Source organism: Pezoporus occidentalis, unplaced genomic scaffold (assembly GCF_034315485.1).
Source record: "Pezoporus occidentalis ecotype Australia unplaced genomic scaffold, CSIRO_AGI_Poc_V1 ctg21, whole genome shotgun sequence".
NCBI lineage: Eukaryota > Metazoa > Chordata > Aves > Psittaciformes > Psittacidae > Pezoporus > Pezoporus occidentalis.
Window position 1 is genome coordinate 4,605,190 of NW_026913964.1, and position 12,680 is coordinate 4,617,869.

Genomic DNA, 12,680 nt, shown 5'->3' on the forward strand with positions numbered 1-12,680 from the left:
TGTAGCATTTAGGAAAATGTTAAGAACTCTTTTTCTCATGAGTTTCTCCTTATACACATAATAAATATAGAGGGGTTTTATGAAAGGCTTCTATATTAAAACATAAAAACATAATTTTTGTAAGTTTCCTGTACTAATGTATGTGACAGTTTTATTGGTAATTTTAAGGACAGTAGCAATTTGTGCTGGAAAATTACTCCAAAAATTAATTGTAAAGTACAATTCTGCTCAAAATACACTGTGGCAGATATTATAATGTCTATTTCAAGAATACATCTTTTCTCAGTTTAATTAAAATGTTTTTATTTTCTCTTCCCTTTAAAAACTACCATATAGTTCAGTAAGTTATCAAATCAGTTGGAAAATGATGCATACAATACATAAACACAAATTGCAATACATATTTTAAAAGGTGTATGTATTACATACACCATAAAGGATTTAATTTATTCTTCAGCCTCAGTGCTGAAACACAAGCTGACTTCACTTGAAAAAAATGAGGTTAAGGGGTCTTGGAGAAAGAATGAACCATTCAATGAACCATTCTACTTGTCTGAAAATGCAGTGAAGTAGATAAAGAGGCTAAAATCTTTGCTCCAGAAATAAAAATCAAATGGAAAGAAGACATGCTCCTTCCTGTAAGTATTCTCTGTAAATTAAGCTATTAGAAAGAAGGCTAGCCCTCTCAGCTACTTAGAAGGAAACATTCCAGGAAAAAATATTTGTGTTTTGTGGTAGAGAACACCAGCATGGAAGAGGACAGCTTTTGACTTTCTTTGAAGGTCATGAAAGGGGCAGAACAACAAGGATTTTTAAAAACAGCATCCTTTCACATCTAAATCAATTATCAAAACACTCTACAAAATACGCAGACAGAAGTGTTCACAGCAATTTTACCAGTGGTTTCTGTATTGACCAATATTTCCACATAAATGAAGATTTAACTGAACAACCATATCAGGCCCATCATGAAAGCCATTTAGTATGAATGAAAAATCTAACCTAGATCTGTGTGCAAGCCCTCTTAAAGATGCTCTTTTTTTGCTATGTTTCACACAAGAAGAAAACACACAGGGAAGGAAAACTGTCCTTGCTTTTGTAAAAACTAAAATACAATGTACCCAGGAGCTGTGAAATAGTACTTTTATTCCTCACTGTATATGGACCTACATGCAGGTACAAATTAGGGAAATGAAAACTATGGCAGGAAGTCTGGACACTTATCACAGCTTTCAATTTTCACTAAGATTTATTTAATGAGTAGAAATACAACGATCCCCATAAAACCTGTGCAGAATATTGACTAACAAACTGAATGGGGTCAGAAGTGTTCGCTCTTTCCCTGTGTTTGCTGCCTTTTCTCTATGGGTTTGGCAGAGAAGTTCATTAAGTTCATAAAAGAAATTTTTGCTACTTCACAACACACCTCATTATGAAAGGGATTTATAAAACCCATGCTGATTATAGCCATGGGGGCTTTCTTACAGAAAAAGCAGTAGCTGAACAGGTAAGATCCCTAGAATTTCAGGCAGAGTGTAAATGAGAGCAGAATGGCAAAAGACTCGTTAACCACTCTGAAGAAAGTCCCCTTTTGTCACTTTGACCTGTCACTGCTGGAAAAATCACTTATATCAAAGACTATTTCAGGAGGCTTACTACAATTTTAGCCTTAAAAGAGGCATTCAAAATTTCTGCATCAAGTCACTAGAATTTATCTGAACTGCAAACCATCACTGAAAATAGCCAGCTACTTCATAGACAAAACAAATCTATAATTAACTTTCATCGTTATTAAAAAAAAAAAATATTTCAGCCACATGGAATAAAAATAAAAGAAATAAAAAAATCCCATATGAGTTGATGTGCTAAAACAGACAAGTTTAACAACAGTGTTTATTACTTCATTTCCAAAGCAAATGTCATCAAAAAATGCTTTAATTTCTGTTTCACACAGAAAAATTCCTTAAGGATTTTGCAGACTTAAGGATGAGAAAAGCTACAGAATTTAAACCAATTTTAAAATGTCGTGTGCATTTTATTGTATCATAGCTATGTATTCTGCTTTACAGAAACATACCAAGTTACAAGGGGAGGAGTCAAAGTGCAGTCGCTTGGCCAGACATCTGAATAACCCACCTGGGAACAGCTGTTAATTTAAAAGAAAAGTTAGAACAAGTCAGCACAAAAGAAACAATAGAGAAGTAAGTCAGATGGAAGAAAGGGAAAAGCTAGAAATCTTTACATTAAATGTTAAATTCTTCTCTCATAAAGTTGATTGGATGCATTTCATACATAAAATCCTCCTCAAATTGATTCATTCCTAACTAAGCATTCAAATACATCAATTGATTGGTGGTACTTCAATCTTAGTACGTATTTATAAAAGCAAAACAGCAATTAAAGCTTTATTCCAAGAAGCTAACGATGTAAGATGTCAGGTTGTGCTGAGAGGCTGTACAGACCAAAACCACAGTATCTTCTTTGTAAACTAAAACCATTTTAAAACATCAAAAATATAAAAGTATTTATTATAAAACTTAATCCCTCTATTCTGTAAACCATACTGTTTCATGAGAATATATATATATGTGTTGGGACATGGGGAAGAAAAAGCATGGACCTAAGTACACAGGAAGACTATTTAAATATTTCTTCTCCGACCACTGTGTGAAAAGCTCTATGATGATTCTTCAATTTTTCCAGAGTGTTATGAGGTTAGGTCCACTTCAAACACTTTTGGTTTAAGCTGTATAATAAACTATTGAGAAGAAAAGATGAGTTTACTTGCACAGCATTATAAATCAATGCATTTTATATTTTTTTAAGTCCCAAATGACTGCCCACAACACAAGTGTCTATTTTCATGCAAATAAGTACCTGTTGTATGGGTTGGAGAGGTAATCTATAAAACACAAATTATAAGGAACATGCCAAACTGACCACAGGCATTTCATAAATTCTGAGAGTTTTCTGACCTATGAATTAAAAAGAAAAGGAGAAAGCAGCAGACCTAAGAGACTGTTGCCTTGTGATGTTTTATATTATTTAAACAATCTTTCCTCCCTAATAACCATTAGGAATGCTTATTCCTCCTATCAACAAAAGAGAGATCTTCCCCAGGATGTTCTGCTTACCTAAAGCTAGCAGAAAGCTAAACTAATGGGGGACAGAGGTAGTGTAAATGCAATGATTAGTCTCATGTTTCTAACACTGTTGGTCATGACCCTGAGAATAAGAAATTCCATTTTCCTTTTAGTCATGGATTTACTCTGGCATTCTATAAAAATGGCATTCACAGTCAACCAGATACATCATTACAGAGAAAATATAAATAGCAATATATAGTTTTGTAAAAGTCATAAATGTAGAAATGCTTGTGTAAGTAAAGAAATTGGCTGATTGGGTTAGTAAAGATAAAAATGGGATTAGTATATATAAGAGTCAATCAGTAAAGATAAAAATTGGAGTGCATAGATAAAGTGCAAATGTGAATGCATAGATAAAGGAATTGTTAAAAATAACAACTTATTATATCCCACAATTGTTTGGATTTATTGTTACTATCTGGCAGATATACTTCATCTTGATACACATATAGAACACATGGCAAGCCAAGAAGAGCTTCTGTTCTACTGTATCTTTCTGTAAGAGCACTGATGTGCTTGACTGTAATGATGCACAGTGAGGGACATTATGGGGGCCTTTGAGTTCCCATTTTTTTAAGCTAAGAAATTATCCACACAAAAATATGTTCAGAAAATAATATATGAGTGTAGAATAAATCACTTTGAAGTTAGGAGCTGCTTAAGTTATCATTATTTCTGACTGTGTTATGATACAGACTTAAATTACATAGCCTTCTTTTCCACAGATCCTCTGATCCATTATCACACATTATGGATTACTGTGCAATGCTGACAAATCACGTAAACTAAATGTTTCACAGACTGAAAGTAGAGCATGCTTCTAGATGAGAAATTTATTGTTTAGCCTGCTGTGCAAAAATACTGATCAGTTACAAAGGTACCTAAAATATATTGCAAATCTAAATATATAAAAAAATTTAATGCCATGTTCAGTGAAGAAATCATACCATAAATGTCCCAAGCTAGATACTCGAAATTTACATTTATTTTTACCCGATTTTTCTGAACAGTGTTCCAACTTCTTAAAACAAGTTCCCCAGCCTGCTGTGCAATTCATAATACAAAAATAGACACTATAAGCTTCCCTTTGGTGGCAAAATTCAGGGTTTAGCAGCCCTGAAAAATGATTGGTTTAAATCACTGTTATCTTGAATTGAGATTACAGTAGATAGTGAGAACACAGACCTTTAAATCTTTGTTTCCCCTTTGCTGAGTAAGGTTAATAATGTCTCCTTTTGCAGAGTTGTGGTAAAATGAGTAATATCTGTACACTTCTGAAATATTACTGATAGATGCAATAAAAGTTGGATGGTGAAATTAATCACCTTCTGTGATAGGCAGAATTTGAATAATGTGGAATATATGTGGTGCTGGACTGCTTCATTCTCACTGAATGAGAATTATTGTTTTTTTATCAAGGACTGTAACAACACTATGATTCACAAGAATTTGTCTTCTGTGAAAATTTTAATAAAACCTGACCACATTTGCAATTTACTAAAATGTAAATTGACTACTACAGTAATTAAACCCTTACTCATCACTCACTTTATTTACTTACTCATTTAACAGAATTTTTGTTTCTAAAAAAACTGGAACATTTTCATCATAAGCAGCAGGACCTAGTTTTGCATCCCAACAAAGGCCTGAAGAAAGAACTCTCTCCCTCCTTAAAAGCTGCTGTCTTACATGCAAGTTATGTATATGTTATTATATAAAACTATCCACAAGCTTAATAAGAATATTTACAATTTTTGACACAGAGCTCTGCCCCTTCTGTTAGACACTACCACATCCTCCCTTCCTGCTGGAGCTGTGGCAAGATTCCATGCAGGAATCATGAGACTCACAGGGTGGTAAAACTATCACAAAAGCAGGAGTTCAGTTGGGGGAGATTCTATGTTTTGCTCTTTAATCTTTTTATTTGCATTTTAAATGTCAATGAATGCTTAATAGAAAAAACAGAAACACTGATGTAAACAGGGACTGACACCTTTCTCCAATACCAATAAAAACAGTGGCTACTCTGGCTTTCTAAAGTCTGGGAAGTATCTGAGAAGCTTATTTCCTACCAGTCTCACTAAGACATTCACTGCAACTGATGCATCACAAAATGGGAGAAGGAGCCTGTGAAGGACTTTGCCTGACTGGATATTATATTCTTTTTGTATGTCTTATATCTTTCTATATGTCAACCTGTCTTTCTATATATCATATACCACAATTTTTTAAGCCCTTATCACAGTAATTCACCAGCACACTAAAAGCAGCATTTCTCTCCTTAAAGACAGATTATTTCAGACCTTTGACTTTACAAGATAGATAACAAGAAGAATCATGCAATCACAGCAGAGTCCAGGTTGAGAGGTAGCTCATGAGATGATCCAGTCTAAACTTCTCCTGAAAGCAGGGATTTAGATTATGTTATTCAGGGCTCTGCCAAGGCAAGTCTTAAGTAATTCCTGTGAGGGACATTTCACTACTTCTCTGAACAACCTATTCCAGGGTTTAATTGTTCTCATGATGAAGAAAATCTTTTCTATATGCAGAGGGAATTACCCCTGAAGCAACTTTTGCTTGTTGCTTCTTGTTCCATCACTGTGCATGCCTGAGAAGAGAATGTTTTCCACCACAGCTACCCTTTCAGGTACTGGAATACTGTGACTTGACTGGTTTCCCCAAAGTCTTCTCCGCTCCAGGCTTCATAAACTCCATTCCTCTGACCTTTCTTCTAGGGGAATTCTTCACCCACTGCTTTCCATCAACTTACTTGGGAAGCTTCCCTACAGTAGCATCTTGAACAACATTGCTTCTTCATGTATGTATTTGGAAAGTAAAGACGAATCCTTTCAAAGCCTTCAAAAATAAAATCAGCTTCTCCTAATAGGAGTTAAGGAGATTTAGCCTTAACTCTCTAAAGCAATTTAAAATTATTCATTTACTAGAATTCATTTATTTCCCACAGAAAAAAAATCTAGCCTTCAAAGTAAATATCTTCAAATCTTGTAAAGTGCACAAGCAAGTAAACACAAGCTGTGTGTTAATATGTATGTGCACAGGAGAAAAGGAAAGAAGATTGAAAGTCTGGATTCAGAAGGAACTGGCTTCTGAATTAGTTGTAGAGATTTACAGTCCATGAAGACACCATGTGGAGTGATGCAGAATAACAGGCTTAGAAGTAAAGTACAATCAAAACAATACCTGGCTTCTTCTTGACATGTCTGAGATCATTTGGGCCCAGAATTAAACTTTCTATATGTTGAAGGAAGAAAGAAACAAGGAGCAAGAGAACAGAGAATTATATTGTTAGAGATGAGATTATTTAGGATATGGTTCTACAGTACTGCAGTTAAAATTACATTTCCGCACCTTGTTCTTTCTTGCAGGCCTGGGTACACATTTGTAGCCTAAAAGCTGGATACTCTTTTTACTCACTGTTGGATGGTGACTGTGTCCACCACAATATTTTAGGTTGTGTTTTACATTTTAATTCCACTGCATCTTAAAAGGAGCGTATGTAATCTATTTGAATCTGATTTTGAGAATAGTTGCTTTATTTAAGTTACAACAAGTTGTCTCCTATGAAGCCCAGGGCATTGACTAGATAACCCTGTATGGAAACAAACCCTATATCTTTAACAAAGATTGGAAGAAACTATCTGCTTTGACTCCTTATGTTTTAAAATAAATAATAACAGAAATAGTTCTAAAAGTCTCCACAAAGCTTCTTCTCAATCAATAGCCACTGAATTTATGTTTAAAAAAAAACTCTAAGAATGACAGTATTGAAAATATAATTAAAAATAAAAATGGAGGAATTGTCTGAAATCCGGTAATGTGACAGTGTCATGTCATTGACATTAAATACACCATAAGACATGCTATTAAAACGTGAATAGTGAGGAGGCAACTCTCCATATTAAGTGCAGAGAGGTGCAAAGAATCCCATAGCAACAGACTGAAATAGATGGATTCTAAAAGATGCAGACAACATCGAGGCTCCCACACAGGCCCTTCACCCTTCACAGCTCTCCCTCCCCTTTTTGAGGCAACAATCTGGGTGGCAGATAGGAACAGAGAGAGATGGCAGGGGCAGATTAATTTTATTTATGGATCTTCCAAACCTATCTCTCAGAAGTGAAGCATGTAAAAAACAGTATATATATATAGCCTACAATGATAAAATATTAAATCAGATTGCTTAAAGGCTTATTTCCCTTACTTAGAGAAAAAAAAGCTCTGCCTGCAAGTTATCTATACAATCTTTTTAAACTCAAATTTTAAAAACTGTAGCCAAAAAAGGAAATATTGCAAAATACAGATAGAGAAGAGTAAACAGACACAGAAAGGATAAAAATGGAGCCAGATTTAAAAGGATAAAAATAAAACTTACTATTTCCATACTATTTAGAAAAGTGGCAAAATGTTCATCATGTCATAACCAACACTTGCAGAAACCAAGTAAAAGTTTAAAAACTAGTTAAATCAAAGCTCCCTGAAGGATTATCATTTTTTTTGTCTTGACAAGCTTCAACAAAGATAAGATGGTAACTAACCAACAAGAAAAAGCTAGGAAGACAGGCCTAGGATCTGTACAAGATTAAGCTGTAGAATAGACACGATTTTGCACGGTAAGGTGGCTAACGTTTATTGGAAAGAGGAAAATATCCCAGAACTTGTTGCTCACTTGATGAGTTATTCCTGATAAACAGCAAGAAGCAGGTCTAAAACAAAGCAAGCAGAATGATGCTTTGTCCACCTAATAATGGTGGATTTCTGCTGTTCCTTGTGCATAATGCCTATTGTGATTACTACTAAAAAGGTTGCAGGGATTCACTACTGCTCATTGTGAACAAGGAACAAGTACGGCCGGTCCTTAAATTGGTTTCATTCACTTACAGCTTGTCTTCACAGTTGTAATAATTTCATGCAAGCAATGGCAAGCTCAAAGATACTGCAGTCACCATGAGTTCTCTTTAACAGTCAAGCAATGCAGTCTCTAGGTTATTTTCAGTAAATCTAGGATATTTTTATCAGCAGTGACAAATGCTAAAGGAAACATTAAAATAATGGGTCTGGCAGCAGTATTACAATGGTGCCATTTTTTTCATGTTCCTACCAATTACAATCTTATCCCTTAAATTATCAGTATTTGAAACATTTTAATGTTAGTCTAACTGAAATCCTGTTTTCATTTATTTTTTTATCATCATATTGTGCTGCTTGTCTAACTAACATCCTGCAGAGGTGAACTCAACTGCTTAGTTAAACTGTGCTGATACAGACATTTCTTTGCTTGGTTCAAACACACAGAAATTGTATGTGTCCCAAAAGGTCTCACTTTTCCAGCTGGTTTAGCTTGGTCTAAAACCTGAGTATTTCTACCTACATATTATGCCACAGCATCTGTATTTTAATTGCTGCTTCAGTTTCTTTAATCTACTCACTGTATTTAGGAATACAAGAAATGTATGCTGGGTACTGTGCCTTTCTCAATGCTCTTCATTAATTAGTAAGCTTTTTCATGAGACAACCCTGCTGCCATTGACTTCGCTGGGAGGAAATGCAAGCTCACGACATCTCCTCCACAAATTGTACAGTCCAGGGCTTTTTAATATCTCTTCTCTGGAAATGCATTTCCTCCCACATCCTATGTCTTCTCATGTTTGTTCCCCCTTCCGGTACCTACAATTACGTCCTCTTTAAGATGGGATGGCAAAGTTAGTTTAGGAGACTCTGAATCAGTCACCCTAAATATATTTAAAAAAAAAAAAATGGAAACAGAAAACAGAAAAAAAAAGAACATCTGATTTACAAACTTTTCATTTTCAGTAGCTTAGGCTCAGTTACTCAAGCCAAGAAAAATTAATCTTGCAAGAAACAGTATTGAGAAAAAAGTTTCAGGCATTCTGTTGTTTCCATCTGGGCTTAGTGTGCCTTATACAAACTCATATTTTCTTAGGCAGAACCTCTCTCAAAGACATGTTGGAAAAGGTAAGGCCATAAATCTGTGTTAGGTCCAGATGTGCAAGGCTCTGATGCCTAAAAGTCATCCCAGCTTATTTTTATAAATGCTTCCATGGTTTGTTTAGGCAAAGTAATGAATGCACAGTAGAAGAAAATCACTCAATGTACATCTGGTAGATATATGATATATAAACTGTACATAAAAGCACAGAGTTGAGGACCAGAGCAACGGTTCAAACATTTGTTAGAGAATTTTGCTCACAGATCATAAACCCAGTAACAGGCACAGTCTTCTGCTCGAGTCTTCTAGAGTTTATACGATTCAAACTATATGTACATCTCTGTATAACCATGTGTATTTGCCCTCCATCACAGCTTCTGAACAGCTGAACACAGAATACAGATGCAGATTTCTATTTACCATCACCCCCAAAGAAGTATCTTTCTCACTACACAAGAAGTTTAGTTTTTCCCTAACATAAATACTTAATGTTGAAAATAGGATTTTTATTTTTAGTTGGAATAATGAAATTGTGTTATTTCACCATTGCAAACAAGTAATTTTCTTTTAGTACCATATGTCATTAAGATTTATAACCATTTTCTAAAATACCTGCCATACACTTACTACCTTTTTCCCCTTAATAGCATTATATAAAATTGTTCTTCATCATACTTTTAAATATCACTCCTATTAACAAAACCACTGATTAATTTTAGTCAGACCCTGGCCTGCTCTTTCAAAAAATTAAATTTAAAATAAAATAAAATAAAAATAATTAAATAATTCTGACTACTTCTTTACAAATAAACCTGACATGAAAACTTCTAAGTACTATAAAACAGTGTCCTCACCCTAATGTTCAGAATTTCCTAAGGGAAACTAATACAATATGTTTATGAAGTGTTCAGAAAAATATTCAGGCAACCCAACATACTATCATCACATGTTGTCATCTTATATACCTGATTTAAACTGGTTATACACCTTACACAATATGTAAAAAAAGTACTTGCTGAACAGACAAAACAACCTCGGAATAATTACTTGAAATCAACATCTAGGCTTTGGGTTTCTATTATTTGGGATTACATCAAGGCCAGCCATTAACTTCTAAATAAAAGAAGCACTTGTTCTAATAATAGAAAACAGCCACCACAAGTTTTACAATGGCCATAGTAATACTGTGACACTGAGCCCTGCTATAAACAGGAGCCATGTGGCATGAAATTTTCCATGAGTATCTTAGGAAAGAAAACGCAGCAGTAAACATCATTAGTCAAGCGAGACCTACACGTCATAAGCAATAGGCAAGAGTCCAGGAAGGCCACAAGGTTAAAATGCTTTGTTAGAGTAATTATAGGATTTGAAGGATTAGGCTGAACCAAAAGATTTAAGGACATGGAAGGATTAAAGGCAGAAATAAATAAATTAAATTTAAGAGAATGAAGATATAGAAGGCAGCACAAAAACTATATTGCATTCAGTAAAGGTTTTTAAAGAGGAATTGTTAAATAAATTAGCTGCAATTGCAGGCAATGTTATATTGCTTTATTTGTTTGCTCTTCAGCAACTGAATCTGCAGAGTGAAACAAAAAAAAAATAAAATCTGTATATTTCTGAGATTAAAGACCTAACACAAGCACATATTTGAGGTGAAATTTCTTAACAACCACTTTGTATCCCAGAACATATAGTCATTATGTATTCTGTAGCTGCTATGAAACTGAAGGCCTGGTATACAAACCGCAGGGGAGATCACACCCACCACAGCCTATTATTGAAATCTGAAGATTCTTGACATACACACAGAAAATTCCAATCTTTATCTTATGCCACCAAGTTACAACATTTCATAAAGCTTGCCAAGCTTTCTTTTTTGAAAATGCCTACTGTCCTTATAAACTATTAATAGTGAGAATTAGCTCACTGCATTTATCCCCAAGAAGATCTACAGCTTCTGTGTCTCCAATATTGTGGATGAGAAAAATTATTCAAGGGTTATGATGTCTGATTGATCCTTAGCTCATGAAGCAAGAAGTCGCCAGAAGATAAAACAACCACAACATAACCATAGCTATACAACAATAAACATAAAGGTTTGGTTTTGTTGGGTATTTTATGAAACAGTCACTCACAATTGCAAAAGAATATCAATTTCAGCACAGCTATGCAAAGAGAGTAAATAAGGTTTGAAAAATAGATACCAGCTTTTATTTGGAGTTACTTCAGCAGATGACACCTCTCTCTTCTTCTTTTTTTGATAATGTTTAGAAATAAACAGCATCTGGGCATCTCAGTAAGGATGTCTGAGAGAAGTTCAAGACATTTAAAAAAAAAGGACAAAATGAAAAAGGGGAGTAGGAAGAAGAATCAGTTACTTGTGAAAGAAAGTAAAATGAAGAGGAAAGTGTTCAGTATGTAGATGCATAAACCAGACAAAGGATTCAAACACAAAGCTCAGACAAGAGAGAACAAATGAACATAATGTTTATTTTCGAAATTTAAGTTTCTTGCTATTCCATCTGAAGACATCCACCACCACAACAGTATTACCACGTTTGATTCAACAGCACTGCTCAGCCTAACGACAGACCACTCAAAATTGACCATAATCCAGTGTGTGGGCACCACCTTCTGGTCAGCGGCGGGAAGGCAGAAAAAAATAACGGTTAAAACTAATTTTTAATTCATTTTTACCGGGCACGGCATTTAACAGCATAATTTTGATGCGAAGATGAATGCATACAGTTTTACTATCTCATCATGTTAGTAGTTGTGGGTCTGAAACTATGATAATTATCATTCAGATGTCTGACTTCAAACAAAACCAGATAGTGTTAGCAACCCCAAAAATCATACCCTAGATTCTTCATACATTTTCTTAAAGGTCTTTATTAAGGCCTAGATGTTTAGTTTCTCTCAAAATTATCATCCTAAAAGCATAGTTTTGCTTAAGGAACATTAAATGAAGCTGTGAAGTGGTTGGTATTAATTTATTGATTATAAAAGATTCTAGTTACAAATTTTTATTCACCTTTCTTGAATATTACAGTATGGTGTTTTTCTTTCTTAAGTGGCTAATTGGCTTTTTCAGTCAGATAGCAAACTGTTTCACAGGATTGCAGAAATTCAGACACTAGCCCAATTCACAGATTCTATAATTACACCTGACTTTATTTCTACAGCAGAAATGGATGCAGTATTCAGGAGCAGTTTGTTACAAAGAATCCCAACTTGTCATACTGATTCATAACTTACTATTCATTCAGTCAGCTTGAGTTAGCCTGTCTCAGATTGCAATAAGGCAAAACTTTATGTATTTGAATAGAGCATATCTTTCAGCTGAACTATGTTCTAATCAAATATTGTCATCCTACACCAATTATTTTTTTATTAATAATGGACATTTTCATTTTGAGGAGTGGTAGGATTCTGGAGGATGTTGATACCTGCTTTTTTGCATCACTGAAAAATCAAGCCACTTTTCTTACAAGCTGCTGTCATTTTCAGCAAAAAATTATCAGTTGTTTGCTTTCTAAAAAAAACCATCATCTGACAGCCCA

At 34.5% G+C, this 12,680-nt stretch overlaps 1 protein-coding gene across 1 annotated transcript in view; it reads left to right on the plus strand.

The window, feature by feature from the left end:
* The window catches only part of LOC134163987 (uncharacterized), a 612,365-nt gene that overhangs the window by 263,685 nt on the left and 336,000 nt on the right, over window positions 1-12,680 (plus strand).